This window comes from Capra hircus, chromosome 3 (assembly GCF_001704415.2).
Source record: "Capra hircus breed San Clemente chromosome 3, ASM170441v1, whole genome shotgun sequence".
Lineage (NCBI taxonomy): Eukaryota > Metazoa > Chordata > Mammalia > Artiodactyla > Bovidae > Capra > Capra hircus.
In genome coordinates this window covers 5,419,523-5,440,474 of record NC_030810.1, presented here as the reverse complement: position 1 = coordinate 5,440,474, position 20,952 = coordinate 5,419,523, and the positions used below count along the sequence as shown (strand labels likewise).

At 48.7% G+C, this 20,952-nt stretch overlaps 1 protein-coding gene across 9 annotated transcripts in view; it reads left to right on the top strand.

Moving 5' to 3' along the window:
• AGAP1 (ArfGAP with GTPase domain, ankyrin repeat and PH domain 1) overlaps window positions 1-20,952 on the top strand; it is a 571,803-nt gene that overhangs the window by 291,657 nt on the left and 259,194 nt on the right. The gene's annotated exons all lie outside the window — the stretch shown is intronic.

Below are 20,952 nucleotides of genomic sequence, written 5' to 3'. Positions count from 1 at the left end.
GGGTGCTGGATCTGGTACCCCATGGGCTTGGGTGGGCGTGCTGGCCGCCACTCCAGTCAGACTGGTCCCCGGTGTGGGTGGGGCCTCCCTTCCCTCAGTTTCTGCCCTGCGCCTCTGCACAAGGGCTTGCTGTACAGGCCAGGCTTTCCATCTGGAGGCTGACAGTCAAGGGTAAGTCGGGTATTACCCTGTCCTGGGAAGCCTTTCAGTAGTAAATGTTCAAAATAATCCAGCTTACCCCTTGAGCCGTGGTCTGGTTTCCTGGGGCATCCTGACACAGGCAGCCCAGCCAGCTGCTGTCTCTCGTAGCTGCCTCTACGTACAGACATGGGAAACCCGCGTCTTGGAGACCATACCTCGCGGGTCAGAGTCCCCTTGAGGCAGAACATGCCCGGCCTTGGACTCCACATCTGGGAATTGGGCTCCAGATAATACCGAGTCCCTTGGGACGCTGAGATGAGGAGATGCCAGAGAGGATTTTTAGATTCTGGTAAAACCAGATTTTCAGATTCACTGTGCTCAGGACATGTTGGAGCCTTGCTGTGGGCCGCACAGGCTGTTGTGCGTTTGCACACAAACGTATAGATACATCTATATTTTTATAAAGGAACGGAGACCCTTAGAGGTAGTCTGGATTCCTCAGCTTGCCAGGGATGACATCAGCTAGTAGAAATGAAGCGAGAGGATTGTGGAGGACGGGGGCCAGATAGAGCAGCACCTGCCAGAATGTTCTAGACACTGCAGGCCTGAACAATTAAGTGACTGCTTAGTATTTGCTAAGCGTTCACGTAATATCTCTGAACCCTCAACATTGCCACAGTTGACATAACTGTGTTACCTTCATTTTTAAATTAAATCCTTGTGGTGCAAGCTTTCCAGACCAGGCCCCTTTGGAAGCCGAGGGGCCGGGATTCGAACCTGGCCCCTGAGCCCATGCAGCCATGCACCCTATGCTGCCTGTTGGCCAGAAGCCTTCAGAAAGCTTAGGAAGGGAATTCCCTGGCAGTCCAGTGGTTAGGGCTCTGCACTCTTACTGCCGAGGGTGTTCGACCCTTTGTCGAGGAACTAAGATTCCACAAGCGACACGGCACAGCCAAGGAATAAAAAGAAAGCTTAGGAAGCAGAGTTACATGCCTTGAATTAAACGTGTGCCCCCAGCCTCAGACAAGTACCTCGTGCCCAAGGAGAGGAATCTTCTGAGATATGCCTGCAGCACCACACGTCTGCAGGGACACGGGTCTACATGTTGCCTGGGGTCCCTGCATCCCTTCTCCATTGCCTATCCTTCCCACCAGCATCTGAGCCTCTGTCTCCACACTCAGCCCCCATTCGAGACTGGGTCTGCGTGTTGGGGCCCTGAACCCCGGCTCACAGGCCCTAAAGACAGAGAAGTCCTCCTCCTGAGCCTCCGGGTCTTCTGTAGGGCTGGGCCGGGGGTGGCTTGGGGACCATCACAGGCTCTCTCTCCACCACGGCGCACAGGAGTCTTGTCTGGGTCAGTTCAGGACACGGGCGAGGCCGTGTCTTCATCACGCTTGGCAGCCTGACGCGTGTCTTTGCAGACGAAGCGTGTTCCGGTGGGTTATTTTAACCGCATCCGGCTCACGTTTTACAGCTTGTCTGTTGGCTCTGAGACGGAGGCTCTCCTCGGCCCAGCTGGGAGGAGCTGTCCACGGATGGTGGGCAGTGATCCTGTCTCCCCTCCTTCCCCCGTGAAAGCTTTCTCATCGAGAATGTGACATCTTCTGCAAAATAACTTCCGTTTTTTGAGGACCGGGGCCCACCTCCACGTTCTTTGTCCTTTCTGAGTCTCAGTGGAGATTCGGTTCAGAGAGGTCTGCTTCTCCTCCGTCTGCCTTTCCTTCCTTCCTCCTCCTCCTCCTCCATCTGCCTCCTCATCCCAGCCTCCTCCTTCTCCTAAACTATGGCGATCAGGTCTCTTCGAATAGAAATGTAAAAGCAAAAAGCAGGAAAAGGAAAAGCCAGAGGCCCGGCTCAGCGGCGAGTGGGCTTGTCACGTATTAATTTTTCATTGCTGTGGAGAGTTGTACATACATAATCACTTGATTGCAGTGGGAGTTAGGGAGCTCCTATGGTGTCATTTGCATAAATCTTGTTAAGTCAATGGCAGTTAATGAAGTACAAATGAGCCCGGAGAAGGTGACATGCAAATCGTGGGTGGCAGATGGGAGGTCTGTTTGGGGGACGGCAGCTGTGTGCTCTTTTTTTATTTCCCTCTCTCCCGAGTTTTTTCATCTCTATATGATGGTCCGTATACTCAGCCTGTCCTGTTTCGCTTCCGGACTCCTCCTGCCTCTGATGTTCACCCTGAAAACACAGACCTCAGGGCCTCACCTCACACCCAGTAACACACGCTAGAGTGTGAACATTTGAATTTGTAGAATCTTGGATGAGAGGGCTAGACATCATCACCGACTCGATGCATGTGAATCTGAGCACACCCCAGGAGACAGTGGAGGACCGGGAAGCCTGGCGTGCAGCAGTCCGTGGGGCTGCAAAGACTCAGACACGACGGAGCGACTGAACAACACTCTTGGTCAGTTGATCCTGCTCACGCGTTGAAAGTACCTGTATATATCTTTTGTATGTGAAGACAAAAGGGAAAGCAAGCAAACGCCTCACTAAGTGTTGTCTCATGCGGTTTCAGAGAGTGAAAAAGTGAATACTGTCTGCTTTATCACGCTTCTGTCTGTCTGTCCTTCCTCCTCTGCAGACAGACTGATGGTGTTTATCTGGTCAAGATCCCTCCCAACCCCTGGCCCCCCTTGACAGGTGAGCCCTAAGGGGTGGGCTTCCGCAGGTTAGTTGGGCGGGGAGACCCCAGAATAGCACTGTAAATGCCCCCCTGTAAATCTGGCTGCAGCGAGGACCCCTTAGAGTCTGCGTGGACCCCCTCAGCAAGGCCCCACAGGCCTGTCTGGACGAGGCTGGGGCGCCCCTGGCCTGGTGGCTTTTGTCTTGGAGATTTAAGTGCTGGCGAGGCTCAGAGAGCTGTTAGAGATTAACAGGCGAAACACTGCATCTGCTTGCTTCCTGCTTTCAGAATTTTATATTTTTTTAATTTCGTCCACTGGTTGCTATTTTGAAAGAAAGAAGTCCCTGTTGTCCTTGAACAAATGCAGGCAGAACAGTATGTGTGAGGAACTGGGCTGCGGCGGGCCTGGGAGCCACCCGCTCTGTGCGGTCCTAGCTCTGCCCGGTCCAACCCGGGGGCACTTTCTCAGAACCTGGGTCTGAGGTGCTGCTGGAGACCCAGGTCAGCTGCTTAATTCTGGGATCCATGGAAACACCAAACACTAAGTGTCTTCACGTGATTTTCTATTTGTGTTCTTTCCTTTTTATTAACCTAAGTTGGGAGCGTTTTATTTCGTCTTTTAAATTTTATTGGAGCAGAATCGATCTACCATGTTGCGTTAGTTTCAGGCGTACCGCAAAGTGAGTCAGTTTTACGTATGCACACATGCGTACTAAGTCATCTCAGTTGTGTCAGACTCTTTGCAGCCTCATGGACTGTATCCCACCAGGCTCCTCTGTCCGTGGGGATTCTCCAGGCAAGAATACTGGAGTGGGTTGCCATGCCCTCCTCCAGGAGATCTTCCCGACCCGAGGATTGAACCCATGCCTCTTATGTCTGCTGCACTGCAGGAGGATTCTTTACCACTAGGGGCAGCTGGGAAACCCCTTGTTATAGGTATACATGTATTCAATCTGTTTTAGAGTCTCTTCTCTTACGGGTTATCACAGATGTTGAGTAGAATCCCTTGTGCTATATACGGTAGATCCTTTGTGGTTTCATGTGACTTTTCAAAGAATTCTGAATTTTGGCCTTGAACCCTGATGGGACTTTGGCCACCTCTGGGCCAGAGAGCCGCCAGTGAGCACAGAGCCCTTCCTGTAGCCCCTGAAGCCATGGGGAAGCCCTTCCCAGGGCATAGAGGCAAAGCGGCCTGGGTGGCCTTCCCCAGCGCCCTGCCATCGAGCCGCGGTGAAGCTGTGTGTGTGTTTGATTCTCAGTCGAGTAGAAAGCAGCAGTTATCAATTCAGTGAAAGGAACCTCGAGTTAACCCCCTGGCCAGCCTGCCACTAGGCCTCTGACCTGTGTGGTCTGGTACTTGGAATGCACACCAGGGGCTGGATCGATTGGCATCTGCAGAATAAAAGCCACGATGCCGCTCACTTTTGACGTCCCCGGAACGCCTGACACCGTTCACAGCCAGTTGGTCAGGCATCCGGCCATCATCTGCTTTCACAGAGCCACCAAGATTGGTGAGCGAGATGAAACTGTAGGCAGACTGGATGGGAAAGAAAGAGGTGGCCCTGCCCTTCTCCCAGGACACACGGGGGCCGTGTCCACAGGGCTCCTGCTTGCCCCTCACCACAGCCGGGCCCCTGCCCTTCTCCCAGGACACGTGGGGCCACGTCCACGGGGCTCCTGCTTGCCCCTCACCACAGCCGGGCCCCTGCCCTTCTCCCAGGACACGTGGGGCCATGTCCACGGGGCTCCTGCTGGCCCCGACCACAGCGAGGCCCCTGGGCACCAGCACCCTGAGAAGATGTCGCTCACCCGTGTGGCAATCAGCTCTGCCTGCACCCACCGGGGCCCAGTCCGCTCCCCAGAAGCAGGTAATTTGCTGACGCCGACCTGGCGCCCTGAACCTAATTTACCTCACTTGGGTGCACAGCGCCCAGGGAGGACCGCATCCAGCCTGGACCCCGGCAGACGTCGCCAATTATGATGATTAATTTAATGGGTCAGGTGGGGGCATCACATGCTTTTCATCCGGCTCCTCAGCCATCAGAGTGTCGTTGGCAGAACACTCTGGAAGGTCTGGATGCCTCGGTGGGAACTTCGCATCTTCCATCTGCCATGGGAGGGCAGACCCTCCACAGCCTCCTGACGCTTTGGCTCGTGTAGGTGGATGGCGGCGTGGTCTGTACAAAATGCTCAAAATGCTGCAAGAAATGACATCGACCACAAAATACAAGGCCCAGAGTTTATGTTTAAATCTACAGAGCAGGTTAACCTAATCCTTCCCTTGGTCAGAAGGGCTACAGGAGCATAATGCAGGTGATGCCGATGAGGCACTTTATGCACTGTTAAGCAGGGGTCTGCTCTGGTGGTCTCGTGGGGGCGAATCCTTCTGCCCATGCGGGGATACAGGTTCAACCCCTGGTCTGGGAAGATCCCACCTGCCTTGCAGCGGCTAAGCCTGTGATGCACAGCTCTTGGGCCAGTGCTCTGGAGCCCGTGAGCTGCAAGAGCTGAAGCCCGCGTGCCCTGGAGCCTGTGCCCTGCCACAGGAGAGACCACCGCAGTGAGAGAAGTCCTCATCCCACAGGAAAGAAATGTTCCCTTTTGCTCAGCCTGTATCTCCCTCTCAACAGTGCCTCTTATGACAGTTAAGGCCAACTTCCCAGGTGGCGCTAGTGGTAAAGAATGCGCCTGCAGTGCAGGAGTCACAAGGGACACAGGTTCGATCCCCGGGTCGGGAAGATCCCCTGGAGGAGGGCATGACAACCCACTCCAGTATTCTTGCCTAGAGAATCCCTTGGCCAGAGGAGCCTGGCAAGCTATGGTCCATAGGGTTGCAAAGAGGTGGACACAACTGAACTGACTTCACACTCAAGGCCAGCTCGGATTTCTTTCTCTGTAAATAGAAAGTCTGAAACAAGTGAGCACCTTGCTTTCTGGCAGGAAGAATCACACTGGCTGTCAAAATGTCATGTTTTATGTCCATCAACAGGTGAATGGTTAAAAAAGATGTGCATGTATTCAATGGAACATTCCTCAGGCGTAAAAAGGAATGAAATGATGCCATCTGCAGCAGCATGGACGGACCTAGAGATGATCATACTGAGTGAAGTGAGTCAGACAGAGAAGGAGAAACACCATATGACGTCACCTATATGTAGAATTTAAAAACATGTTACAAACGACCTTACTCACGAAACCGAAATAGACTCACAGACACAGAAAACAAACTTGTAGGTACCCAAGGGGAAAGTGGGAGAGATGGATAAATTCGGAATTCAGGACTAACAGATACACACTGTGCTGGGCTTAGTCGCTCCGTTGTGCCCGACTCTCTGTGACCTCATGGGCTGTAGCCCACCAGGCTCCTCTGTCCATGGGATTCTCCAGGCAAGAATACTGGAGTAGGTTGCCATGCCCTCCTCCAGGGGATCTTCCTGACCCAGGGATTGAACCCAGGTCTCCCTCATCGCAGGTGGATTCTCTTACCAGCTGAGCCACCAGGGGAACCCAAGAACACTGGAGTGGGTAGCCTATCCCTTCTCCAAAGGATCTTCCAGACCCAGGAATCGAACCTGCATTGCAGGCAGATTCTTTACCGGCTGAGCTACCAGGGAAGCCTGGATATGCACTACTATATCTAAACTCGATCACCCAGGGCCTACTGTACAACACAGGGAATTATACCCAGAATTCTGGAATGACACTATAGAGCAAAAGAATCTCAACAAGAATATGTATATATGGAGGGGGGTGTGTGTGTAACTGAATCCCTGTGTTGCACACCTGGAACTAACACTGTCCATCAACTATACTTCAAATAAAACACTATTACATCTTAGTGCCTTCCCAAGGCGGCTGCTGCTGCTGCTGCTGCTGCTGAGCCACTTCAGTCGTGTCCAACTCTATGCGACCCCATAGACGGCAGCCCACCAGGCCCTCCTGTCCCTGGGATTCTCCAGGCAAGAACACTGGAGTGGGTTGCCATTTCCTTCTCCAATGCATGAAAGTGAAAAGGGAAAGTGAAGTCGCTCAGTCGTGTCCGACTCCTAGAGACCCCGTGGACTGCAGCCCACCAGGCTCCTCTGCCCATGGGATTCTCCAGGCAAGAGTACTGGCGTGGGTGCCATTGCCTTCCCCCTTCCCAAAGCTAGTCTCCCCTGCTCAGTCAGAACCATACCCTGCTCTGCTCGTTCGCTAATGTCTCCGCCTGCTTAGAAAGCCCTCGCGATTGACCAGATCGTTGCTGTGTTCGATTTATAATAAGAACGCTGGCCGTCCTCCTGGGCTCTCACCCTGCATCAGTTACTGTGTTAGATGCCTTAGTCACATGACCTCACTTAATTCTCCGCCAACCTCAGACACAGCTCACTGCCCATGACAGATGAGGCGTCCCAGGCCCAGGGAGGTTGGGTCACCCTGCCGAGGTTACTGAGCTGTGAGGGTGGAGGTGGGGGTCACACCCAGGAATCGTCTAGCATGTGTGCCCACAAGAGCCTTTGCCATCCACCCCTGATTGAATCTGTGCCTACACTGACCATCTTTGCCAGACCAGGCTAAAGGTCACGGCATGGTATCCTCCTTGTGGGGTTCCAGCAGGGCAGGTTGTTTATGCGGGGGTTGGGGGGGGGGCTGTCCTCTAAAGCACGTGCTGTCTGGCACTTGGACCAACTGCGGTCCTTGGGCTACAGCCACATCAAGGTCACCTGCAGGCCCAGAGAGGGACCGGCTCACGAGAGAGGCCAGCATCACCAGATGGCCGGGCGTTGGGGGTCCCTCGGGGTTCCTTCCCTTCCATCCTCATGCATGTTGAGCTCCCAGCTTTGGTTGGTCCCTCAGTTTGTGCTTGGTACAGCCTGCCTGTTCTCAGGGCCCATTTCACGTGCGTTCCCTTCCAGGAGATGCAGTGTCCCCTCTCCTCGCTGCCCTGATACCTCGTCAGGTCTTGGGATTTTGCCTCTGTCTTCCCTGCCTCGTGGACGCATGCATCGTCCATGCCCTCTGCGTCCCCATACTTTGGAGCCAGGAGGGGTGGGGTGGGGGTAAGAGGGGCGTGCCCTCTGATGGTCTCTCCTGGGGGTCCACAGGGCAGGGCAAGTAGGTCAGCAAGTATATATACAGTAGATGGAGTAGGTCAGTAGCGTAAGGTGTTTCTCTTTCCCGGAAACAGTATCGTGTTTCTCTTAAAGAAGGTGTTACATCGGAGAGGTCATGCTCTACACTGTTAGATTTTAAGATGCAGAATAAATTTTAATCTTTCTATCTCTTAATTTAACTCTGATTCTTGTACAGAGGATACACTATCTAGGTGTAGCACAAGGGGCACTCCTTTTCATCTTCAAAGAGTGGAAGCTCTGTCAATGATCAAGATGATTTTAGAAAGCTGGCTTCTTCTAAAACTTTTTCACTGCAGAAGAAAGTTCCTCTAAATAAATGTCTTTGTTATGTAATTTTGTTTATAAAAATTGTTTCAATTCAAACCTGCAGATTTTAACTCGACTGTGTTCATACTTGCCAGATTTTTGCCCCATTATTCAGTCCCCTGGAGAAGGAGATGGCAGCCCACTCCAGTACTCTTGCCTGGAAAATCCCATGGACGGAGGAGTCTGATGGGCTACAGTCCATAGGGTCCCAAAGAGTCAGACACGACTGAGCGACTTCGCTCTCAGACTACATAAACCATAGCCTCTGTGACAGTGATTTGTCCCCCAAACAAGAATGTTTATCCCCAACAAGTTCTTCTGTAGAAAAATAATTTGTATTGTTTTTAACATGCAAAACAAAGCATTTTCTGGAAACATGTACTACCTGTGCCAACATACCACTGGGGATGTAACACACAGGGGATGATTTGGAAATGAAGATCCTCCAGAAGGGAGTAAGTGTGGATGGGCATGCGGCCTTTCTCTGCTCATTCCTGAAGTATCAGAAACTTAAATCAATGAGAAATCATTTTGTACTTAGGCTTATCGTTAAGAAAATGTGGTAAAACCCTGGTCTTAGCAAAAATTAGGAGAGAACAGAATTTTCGGAATGTACTGCTATGTTACTGAAAATTGGCCCAGCCCTCTTGGAGTATAAACTAGCAGTATATAAAGGACAAAAAATTGTACTCACTTTGTCCCCATAATTGCTCTTGTAGAAATTTATCCCAAGAGGATAATTCACTAGGAGAAAGGGAAAAATGCTTTACGTGTACAGAAATGTTCATAGCAGGTTTATTTATAATATTGAGACCTGGGAACTAAAAATACTCAACAAGCAAGGAGTTAAATTAGTGACTGTCAGCTAAACGGTAGTAGGATATACAGCCTCTAAAATGGTCAATTTCAAGGCTCTTTAGAAGTGTGAACAGTGTTTAGAAAATACTAAGTGAAACCAAGAAACTGTGTATTTATCATAATTAGCACATGAGAATTTATGTCCTTTTGGCTTAAAATTGGATGAATGGGAACACAAACAAGTACATGTGTAGGATTAAAGGAGAACTTTAACATTTTTAACTTTTAATTGAGAAATAATTTTAGATGTGTGGGAAAGCTGTAGAAAATCATACAGTGAGTTCCCACACATACTGCACCTGACTCCCCCTAATGCAAATCGTTTACACGACCCTGTCTTGGTGGCTCAGTGGGTAAAGAATCTGCCTGCAATGCAGGAGACGCAGGAAGACGTGGGTTCAGTCCCTGGGTCAGGAAGATCCCCTGGAGCAGGGCATGGCAACCTACTCCAGTGTTCTTGGAGAATCCCGTGAACAGAGGAGCCTGGCATGCTGTAGTCCCTGGAGTAGCAAAGAGTTGGACACGACTGAGTGACTCACGCTTTTTGAAAATTGTTTACTTATTTTCGTCCGTGCTGGGTCTTCAGTGTTGTGGGGAGCGGGGGCTGCTCTTTGCTGCGGTTTGAGGCTTCTCATTGCGATGGCACCCCTTGTTTGGGAGCATGGGCTTCAGTAGATGCAGCCTGTGGGCGTGTTAGCCGCGGCTCCCGGAGTCTAGAGCCCAAGCTCAGTAGCTGTGGTGCCTGGGCCTCACTGCTCCAGGGCAGGTGGGATCTTCCTGGACCAGGGATCAGACCCACGTCTCTGGCATTGGCCAAGTGGATTCTTTACCACTGAAGCACGAGGGAGCCTGGTACTGACCCTTTTGATGTCATAATATGTACAACTCAAAAACATTTCATAGCCTGCCAGAAAGGACAGCTAAGATTGTCCTGGAGTAATTTTTCTTCTTCTTCTTCTTCTCTTTTTAGTCTTCCATTGATTTACCTTCTGAGAACCAATGAAGTGCTTGTTTAGACCCTCTGTGTTGGGGGGAAGGGGGCACAGTTTGAAATTTGCTGGACCTTTGAGCTCAAATTTCAGCTGAAATTTGCTGGACCCTCATTGGGAAAGACCCTGATGCTGGGAAAGATTGAAGGCAGGAGAAGGGGACGACAGAGGATGAGATGGTTGGATGGCATCACCAACTCCACGGACCTGAGTTTGAGTAAGCTCTGGAGTTGGTGATGGACAGGGAGGCCTAGCGAGCTGCAGTCCATGGGGTCGCAAAGAGTTGGACACGACTAAACAGCTGAACTAAACTGGACCTCTGAGGAGGAGCTGGAGGGGACCGGGAGCGGAGGGGCCGCGAGGTGGGGAGTGTGAGTGGACCTGGCGAGACAGATCTGAGGGTAGGCGGCAGCATCCAGACAAGGCTGACCAAAGGCTTGGGAGGCGCGCACCTGGTCAGTTCTCAACAGATCCTAAGGAGTGACCAATAGCTGTCAGTTTCTTTCATTTAAAAACTTGTCAGTGTGTTTATCAGACCACAGTCTGCTGTGAGTGCTGCTGGAGTCTGGCTTTGTGCCAGGTTGGTGCAATGTAGCAAGGAAGCTTTTCAAAGGGAACCATTCAAACCAAGCATCTGTTTGGGTTTGTTCCCTATCACACTTTGCTGGAAAATGGGAAATTTATATATTTTTCTTCAGTAGTTTATTTGGGCTTCCCTGGTGGCTCAGTTTAGAATCCGCCTGTGATGCAGGAGACCGCCTGCAGTACAGGAGACCCGGGTTGGACCCCTGGGTCGGGACGATCCCCTGGAGGAGGGCATGGCAACCCACTCCAGTATTCTTGTCTGGAGAATCTCCATGGACAGAGGAGCCTGGCGGGCTACAGTCCACAGGTTGCAAGAGTAGGGCCCGACTGAGCGATTCACCCACCAGACCACCAATTTATCTCAGAGAATGATGAATTTAAGTGTGTATATTTATATATATATTGATGTGCATATATATTTATATATTAGCTTGCTGCTTATGTATGTTAGCCATAGAGTTCTTTTTTGCTGTGGTCATCCCATTTTTGCCCAGATAACCAGGTGCTCTTCTTGGGTGGGTCCTGGAATTAGTGTTGCTTTAGCACAACAGATTGGAGAAGGCAATGGCAACCCACTCCAGTGTTCTTGCCTGGAGAATCCCAGGGACGGGGGAGCCTAGTGGGCTGCTGTCTATGGGGTCGCACAGAGTCGGACACGACTGAAGTGGCTTAGCAGCAGCAGCAGCACAACAGATACGCTGGTTTTTGTTTTTTGTTTAAAGCTAGAAGCGATCTCCATTTCACAGATAGGACAGCTGAGTCCCGAGAAGGTTGAATGACTTACCTGAGGCTACACTTCAGTGTGTGGTGGGATGCTTACTCCATGGTCCTTTCCACTGTTAACATCTTGGGCATTTTCTTCTTCCTTGGAGGTTTTTTGGTGAAGGAAAAAATAATAATAATAATAATGTTTGTGGATATTTTTATTGTATTGTGACTGGCCATGTTTTTCTGCATTGGATCTTTCAGTTTCATACTGTTTGATCTGACTGTTTTAAAAAGGAGGAAGAGAAGAAATAAAAATCATTGCATTTAAAGGGACTTGGTTCCCAATAAGAACCATTTGTGTGTATGTGTGTGTGTGTGTGTGTGTGTGTGTGTGTGCATTTATTCAGCAGCCTCCCTGCTTGTCCAGCGCCCCAGGGGGCTGTGTGCTGTTACTCTTCACATTTTATAGATGAGAAAGCTGAGACTCAGCTTACATGGGTTCATAAAGCCAGTGAGAGGCAAAGTTCCACCCATATCTGCTTCTTTCAGAAACCTGTGGTCTTCACACTGAGTGGCCTCGTCTAGCACTGGGCTTCCCACGTTATACTAAAAATCCAGGCCCAGGACAAGGTGCAGGGGCGCGTGCAGATGCGTTTTCAAAACAGCACCAGCGCTGCGAGGTCTTTGGTGGGGGGCGTCCGCATGCCGCGGTGCAGCCAGTCCTTCCGCAAGGGCTCCTCTTGCGTTCTCTAAGTGTATATTCCACAGCAGTTGTTTGTAATTGGAGTATCTGGAATTCACTGTGGTTTTAATTAGTTGATTACTAGTTCTTTAAAATGTACAGTCCTCACTGTGGGTCTTGCAAATTGGTAACTGGTAGCTACCAGTATAATTAAATATTTCAGAGCACTTGGCTACAGTAGCATTGAACTGTGAAGAAATAATGTTGTCGAGCCAATCAAAAAGAGATCCTTGTAAACTCATTTACCGCGGCACTGTGTGCTAGGATCATTGTAGAGACGCTTATTGCGGGAGAAATTGAAGATACAATTTTGTGCTAAGAGGCAATATAGAAATTAGTTCCTGAATTACTTGTTAATTGATTTGGTAATTCCCTCGGGTTCTGCGTGCTCTTTTTTTTTTTCCCCCTCTTTTTGTTGTTGCGTTCAGTTAACAGTGACTATTCCCAGAGCAATAAAAATATTTTTCTCACTTAGATCAGATATGTCCTCACATCAGACTGCCCACACTGATATTTGCAGAACCAAAAAAAAAAAAAAACCAAACCTGCCTTCAGCACATCAGGCTTATCGTTGTCTGATGTGTACTCATCACGGAATGATGGTGACCCACGCGTTCCCGGGACTGGATTATCTCAACAAAGGGGAAGCATGTCTTTATGTCCCGTGTTGGAGGGAGGCTTCCCTGGGTCCTGTTGTTTGTTTGTTTCCTAATGGAAACCCTCTTTTTATTATCAACAGAGGAAGAGATTCCACAGAGTTGATTTATGAAAGTCTTTTCTTATTGTTTGCAATTCAGCAAGAATAACCGTACCAAACACTATTTGTAGACGGGTGCAGATTGCTCCTAGAAATGATATGAGAAGAAAATGAGACCTGTTTCTCTGCGTTGAAATTGAGCGTGTCTCCGAGAAGAGCTCCGTGAGCCCTAGGTTGGCAGGGGGAGCCCCTGGGGCCTGGCTCCCCATGTCGTGGCCGCCCCCTCCCTGCCTGCTCGTTGACAGATGGGGAACAGCTCTGCGGTGGATGCACATATTTCTGCTGCTTCTGTGAAGGGGGCAGGTGCTGTTATCCTTCTAGATTTTTGAAAGAAGCACTGACCGCCCTTTGGACAGCTGTCAGCAATAGTGGCCTTGGCCTCGTTGCAAAGAACATTTTTTTTCTTTTATCCAATGATTTGGTTTAGTAAATTATGGTGCATCAACATGACAGAACATTATTCAGCCTCCAAAAATTATAATTAAAATGACTATGTGCATTATATAGGGAAAGAAACAGCAAAGTAGTTTATATACATAATTGCATTAAAATATATCTGCTTGAGAACACGTTTTTAACATTTTGTTGGTTGTACTTATGGCCTGAAAAGTACCATAAATGACTTTCTAAAAGAAATACATATCAGTATATTAATTTTAGGTTCATCTGTTATTTTCTTCTATTGCCCTGCCCTTCCCTCCTCCATGATCACCTGCACATATAAATGTCAGAATAGTTTGCCCAGCTCAGGGCAGTTGGTGTTTATTTCAATGTCTGCTGTGAAAAATAGATGGTAATATTTTGTTTTCAGTTAGGAAAAGCAAAAGATGTTCGCGTTTAGCATTTCATCTAATTCTTTATAAATTTGGCACGATTGCTCACTTACCAAGTTAAGTATATTTGCGTGTTTGTCAGTTTATACAATAAATAGTAATGTTTAATCTGAATTTCACGTCTCCCTTTTGGGCTTCCCTGATAGCTCAGTTGGTAAAGAATCCTCCTGCAATGCAGGAAACCCCAGTTCGATTCCGGGAATTGAACGGAAGGGTAGCCTATCCCTATCTGCTGGAGAAGGGATAGGCTACCCACTCCAGTATTTTGGGCTTCCCTTGTGGGTCAGCTGGTAAAGAATCCACCTGCAATGCGGGAGACCTGGGTTCAATCCCTGGGTTGGGAAGATCCCCTGGAGAAGGGAAGGGCTACCTACTCCAGTATTCTGGCCTGGAGAATTCCACGAACTGTGTAGTCCGTAGGGTTGCAAAGAGCCGGACACGACTGAGCACTTCCACTTAGCCGAGTGAATTCTTTACCGCCAGCGCCACCTGGGAGGGACCGATCTGCTGTTTAGAAGGCGTGGCGACTGCGAGAGCACCTGGAATAGGGGACACTCACAGGCTGTTATTAGGCTCCTGTAGCTCCCACTCCTACAGGTGCAACGGTGGCTTGGCTAATTCTTGGCTCCAGCGGACAGAAGGCACACTCTGCTCTTCACTCAGATAGACTCCTTCTCGCTACCCCTGGCTGGGATTGCTGGCATTTTTCTCATAATCTGGTTCATCGGGGACCCACAAAGTCCAGCCTCATCATCATGCGCTTGGGTCGTATTGTTCCTGACTCCCATCTCCACGTCTCTGCTCCTCATGGCTCAAGTGTTTTCTCATGGAACTAGCTCTGCTGGAAGTTCCTTCATGAAAGCTCCTATGCAAGGGGCCCATCACTTTTGTCTGCAGATTGATTCAGACACACCAACATTGACCTTCATCACCCCAGAAACAAAGGTTCTCCCAAACCCACTGCAGTATTCTTGCCTGGAAAATCCCATGGACAGAGGGGCCAGGCAGGCTACAGACCACAGGGTCGCAGAGTCAGGACACAACTGAGCTCACACACACAGAGGCTCCCTCGACACCGCTAACCTCGCCTGAGTTAGATCCACCTGCCTTCCCTTTGCAGAGGACCCAATGATGGTTCCCTTGGAGAAGAAAGCAGGAATCCCACTGTGGACCCTCAGGTCGGGGGAGTCTCACAACCCTGGGCTGGCCTGCAGCCTGGGTTTGTGTTTCTTTCTCCTCAAGTTGCACAGAAGAGAAAAATACGTCCCCTTGAGGGATTATTAGAAGGACACCACTGTAGACATTTTTATTTGAAAATGTATGTGACATGAGTTTGGATAAACTCCGGGAGTTGGTGATGGACAGGGAGGCCTGGTGTGGTGCAGTCCATGGGATCGCAGAGTCAGACACGACTGAGCGACTGAACTGAACTTTATCTTCTAATGCGTAAGCATGTCTCACGTTTGAATGCTTCCTTTTTTCATGTGTGTGTGTGTACATATGTTAAAGTATAGCTGACTTGCAATCTTGTGTTAGTCGCAGGTGTACAGCAGACTGAATCACTTAGACGTATACACGTACCACCTTTTTCCCCGAGATTCTTTTCCCATTCAGGTCGTTATAAAGTACTGAGTCGAGTTCCCAGGCAATAGAGCAGGTTCTTATTAGTTGTCAATTTTATAAATGTTTTCTATGATTTATCAGTTAAATTATAGACTTACGTCTCCAAACGTTTGAATGAAATTTGGTTCTCCACCAGGGCTGACCTTGCTTGTGCCATGGTTTCGAGTGAAGGTGAGGACTTTGCAAACCCCAGGCTGTAGCAGGGCTCGGACCTGAGCATCTTGGGTTGAGACCACTGGTCTCCTGCCACCCCAGGCTGAGGGTTTTGCAGCAGGAAATCAGTGCTGGTGCTGAAGCTCCAAGGTGACAAATATTTCTCCGTGATATTTCTGCACTTTAATGACTATTTCTACTAATGCTTGTGCTAATAATTTTTAATGGTTCACATTGAGTAGGTGACATTTTGATACATTAATGAGCCTTATCGATGACTTTGAAAAGTTCTTTGGTCTGCCAGGATACTTTGCCTTGGCCCCCAAAGGAATGGCTGGAGTGCTGAATCCTTCCTGTGCTGCCTGTGAGCTGGGAAGTGGGTGCCTGGCCAGTTGCCCGTCTAAGAATAAGATTCGTCACTACATCATGTCAGAGGGCTTGGATTGTGCTTCCAAGGTTTGTCATGAAGTATTTTCCTTGAAAATCACTTGCTTGCACTCAAAGACCTGCCAGAGTGTTTGAGAAGCATAAGCCTCGCAGAGAGCAGGGTGGCTCTGGCCCACACCAATGCAGAGGGCCAGGGCAGGGGTTGCTGATGTTTGTGGGGAGAGGTCCTCCCTCTATAGAACCTTCCAGGAATCAAAAATGCCAGAGGTTGGGAGGATTCCTCCTGGGGGCAGGTGCCTGCCTCGCAGTCCCCAAAGCTCACCCAGGCCACCTTGGGTACTAATGACCCAAGGCTGTATTTACACAGGAAGGTGGTGTGTTTGACCGAATTAGGACAAGTGCCCCCAAAGAAGGGCTTCCCAGGTGGCGCTAGTGGTAAAGAACCCACCTTCCAATGCAGGAGATTTAAGAGATGCTGGTTTGATTCCTGGGTCAGGAAGATCCCCTGGAGGGGGACCTGGCAACCCACTTTAGTAATCTTGCCTGGAAAATCCCATGGAGAGAGGAGCCTGGGGGGCTCCTGTCCATAGGGTTGCAAAGAGTCGGACATGACTGAAGCAACTTAGCATGCATGTACACACCCCAAAGAAAGGTAAGCACAGGTAGTGATCCTGAATTTTGCTTTTCTGGGAACCAGTGCGTTTTCATTTGTTCTCAGGTTTCTGGGAAATAGTGGGCAGGGACATTCTCAGGCACAAGATTTGCCAGAGAAGAAGTAGTCTGAGATAAGTGAAATAAAAGCTAACCCAGCAGGCATGTCCCTGTGTGCCAGGCCCTCAGCTTACCCTGCAGGTGTCACTCCATAGCAGTAAATGTGTTGAGGTCAGGACATTTTTTTAAAAAAATTTATTTGGCCGCTAGTTTATTCCAAGACCCTAGAGGAAGTAAGCGCTCAATAAATATTTGTTGAATGGACAATTTCAATTCTTACCACCTCCTTGTGGGGATAACAGGATAATCCACGTTTTAGAATCCCTGCTTAGAGAAGTTAAGGCCCTTGTTCAATGTCACACAGCTGGGGAATGGTGAACACTGGGATGTAAGCTTTCTGTGGGGCTTCCCAAGAGTCACGTGTGAGGTGACCACATGTCCCTGCAGGACCTGGGGAAGGCAGAGGGAACACGTGGCATGGAGAATTGGTGGTGGGGAGGCACTTCAGGAAAAGGCAAGTAGTCCCTGTTGACAACTACCTGGACACTTTCTCTGCAAACAGTAAAAAGCCTGGGGGCAGGACCATGGACAGTAGAGCTCCCTCGGGGGCAGCCAGGGTACTTCCCTTCTTGAACCACAGAGGCAGGGGGCTGACGAGTAGTTACCAGTGCCAGGCCACTGTGATCCGACCTAGGAAGGAGGCCGAGGACAGAGCAGGAGCCCAGGAAGGTGGATGAGGAGACACTGGGCTCTGGGCATTTCTTGAAGACACCAGGAGAGCGGGCTGGAGTTGGCCTTCTTGGTGGCCAGGGAGGATCGGTGTGCTTCTTAAATTAGTTGTATTTGATGGTTTCGAATTGTGCTGGAGAAGACCCTTTTGCAGTCCCTTGGACTGCAAGATCAAACCAGTCAATTCTAAAGGAAATCGACCCTGAATGTTCATTGGAAGGACTGATGCTGAAGCAGATCCTTTGGCCTCCTGATGCGAAGAGCCAACTCATTGGAAAAGACTCTGATGCTGGGAAAGATTGAAAGCAGAAGGAGAAGGGGACGACAGAGGATGAGATGGCTGGATGGCATCATTGACTCAATGGACATGAGTTTGAGCGAACTCTGGGAGATAGCAATGGACAGGGAAGTCTGCGGTCCATGGGGTCACAAAGAGGCGGACAGGACTTAGCAACTGAACAACAAGAAGAACAAGGTTATTTCATTATTTAGTAGATTTTGTTTTTCTCTGCATTTGGAAATCTCCATGAGGAAAGATGTGCTGTCTGTCACCAGTAAGCATCACTTTCCCTCCAGGGCAAGGAAGCCCAGGGCGGGTTCTGGCCTGAGGGTATCAAAGTGGCCAGATCCCCTCCTTGTTCCTCTCTCAACGTGTCCATTTCAGCAAGCATTCGATAATTCAGATACCTGCTGGTAAAAATTAACACACACTACCAAATGTAAAATAGATAACGAACAAGGTCCTACTGTGTGGCATAGGGAACTATATGCACTCTTCTGTAATAGGAAATGGCAGCCCACTCCAGTATCCTTGCCTGGAGAATCCCATGGACAGAGGAGCCTGGCGAGCTGCAGTCCACCGTGGACTGCACGAGTCGGCCACGACTGAGGGCAGCACGTAGGCACACACCAGTGTTTCACTCTTCTTTTCTTCCTCCTCCTCCTCCTCTGTTTCATTAGTAGATTTGATTTTTTTAGAGAAGCTTCCAATTCCCAGCAAAACTAAGCTGGAAGTACAGACAGTTCTAACTTAATCTCTCCCCACACATGCACAGAGTCCTTCACCATCAACAACCAGAACCACACCGGTGCATTGCTTACAGCTGATACACCTGCGCTGATACCTCATTATCACCCACAGTCCATAGTTCATTTCATGTCCCCCGGGTTTGGACAAAACTTCACAGACATGTTCCCATCATTGCAACATTATATCATACAGATTCACAGCCCTGAAAATCCACCTGTTCATGGAGCACTGATTCCTTCCCTGCACCACTGGCAACCACTGATTTTTTTTTAAATTGTCTCCAAATGAGGTTCATGACATTGTACAGCAGATGGGAAAGACCATCCCCATGGAAAAGAAATGCAAAAAAGCAAAATGGCTGTCTGGGGAGGGCTTACAAATAGCTGTGAAAAGAAGAGAGGCGAAAAGCAAAGGAGAAAAGGAAAGATATAAGCATCTGAATGCAGAGTTCCAAAGAATAGCAGGAAAAGATAAGAAAGCCTTCTTCAGCAATCAGTGCAAAGAAATAGAGGAAAACAACAGAATGGGAAAGACTAGAGATCGCTTCAAGAAAATTAGAGATACCAAGGGAATATTTCATGCAAAGATGAGCTTGATAAAAGGACAGAAATGGTATGGACCTAACAAAAGCAGAAGATATTAAGAAGAGGTGGCAAGAATACACAGAAAAACTGTACAAAACAGATCTTCACGACCCAGATAATCATGATGATGTGATCACTAATCTAGAGCCAAACATCTTGGAATGTGAAGTCAAGTGGGCCTTAGAAAGCATCACTACGAACAAAGCTAGTGGAGGTGATGGAATTCCAGTTGAGCTGTTTCAAATCCTGAAAGATGATGCTGTGAAAATGCTGCACTCAATATGCCAGCAAATTTGGAAAACTCAGCAGTGGCCACAGGACTGCAAAAGGTCAGGTTTCATTCCAATTCCAAAGAAAGGAAATGCAAAAGAATGCTCAAACTACCACACAATTGGACTCATCTCACATGCTAGTAAAGTAATGCTCAAAATTCTCCAAGCCAGGCTTCAGCAATACGTGAGCCATGAACTCCCTGATGTTCAAGCTGGTTTTAGAAAAGGCAGAGGAACCACAGATCAAATTGCCAACATCCACTGGATCATGAAAAAAGCAACAGAGTTCCAGAAAAACATCTATTTCTGCTTTATTGACTATGCCAAAGCCTTTGACTGTGTGGATCACAATCAACTGTGGAAAATTCTCAAAGAGAAGGGAATACCAGACCACCTAACCTGCCTCTTGAGAAATCTGTATGCAGGTCAGGAAGCAACAGTTAGAACTGGACATGGAACAACAGACTCTTTTCAAATAGGAAAAGGAGTACGTCAAGGCTGTATATTGTCACCCTGCTTTTTAACTTATATGCAGAGTACATCATGAGAAACGCTGGACTGGAAGAAACACAAGCTGGAATCAAGATTGCCGGGAGAAATACCAGTAACCTCAGATATGCAGATGACACCACCCTTATGGCAGAAAGTGAAGAGGAGCTAAAAAGCCTCTTGATGAAAGTGACAGAGGAGAGCAAAGAAGTTGGCTTAAAGCTCAACATTCAGAAAACGGAGATCATGGCATCCTGTCCCATCACTTCATGAGAAATAGATGGGGAAACAGTAGAAACAGTGTCAGGCTTTATTTTGGGGGGCTCCAAAATCACTGCCGATGGTGACTGCAGCCATGAAATTAAAAGACGCTTACTCCTTGGAAGAAAAGTTATGACCAACCTAGATAGTATATTCAAAAGCAGAGACATTACTTTGCCGACTAAGGTCCGTCTAGTCAAGGCTATGGTTTTTCCTGTGGTCATGTATGGATGTGAGAGTTGGACTGTGAAGAGGGCTGAGCGCCAAAGAACTGATGCTTTTGAACTGTGATGTTGGAGAAGACTCTTGAGAGTCCCTTGGACTGCAAGGAGATCCAACCAGTCCATTCTGAAGGAGATCAACCCTGGGATTTCTTTGGAAGGACTGATGCTAAAGCTGAAACTCCAGTACTTTGGCCACCTCATGCGAAGAGTTGACTCATTGGAAAAGACTCTGATGCTGGGAGGGATTAGGGGCAGGAGGAGAAGGGGGCGACCGAGGATGAGATGGCATCATGGACTCAATGGACTTGAGTTTGAGTGAACTCCGGGAGATGGTGATGGACAGGGAGGCCTGGCGTGCTGTGATTCATGGGGTCGCAAGGAGTTGGACACTACTGAGCAACTGAACTGAACTGATACTTTTGCCTTTTTCAGAATGTCATATCGTTGGAATCATGGAGTATCTAGTGTCTTTAGACTTGCTTCTTTCACTTAATAATATGCGTTTAAGCTTTTATCACGTCTTCATTCCTGGTTAGCTCATTTCTTTTTAGTGCTGAATGATATTGCAATGTCTGGATATAACACAGTTTGTCTTTTCATCTATTGAAGGATATCTGGGGTTGCTTCCAAGTTTTGGCATTCTGAATAAAGCTGCTTTAAACATTTGTGTGCAGATTTTGGCATGGACACAAGTTTCAGCTCACTTGTGTAAGTACGATGGAGTGGGATTGCTGGATTGTGTGGTAAGACTCTGCGGCTGTTGATAAGAATGTTCTAGCTTCATGAGAAAGAGACAGGCTGTCTTTGAAAGCAGCTGTGCC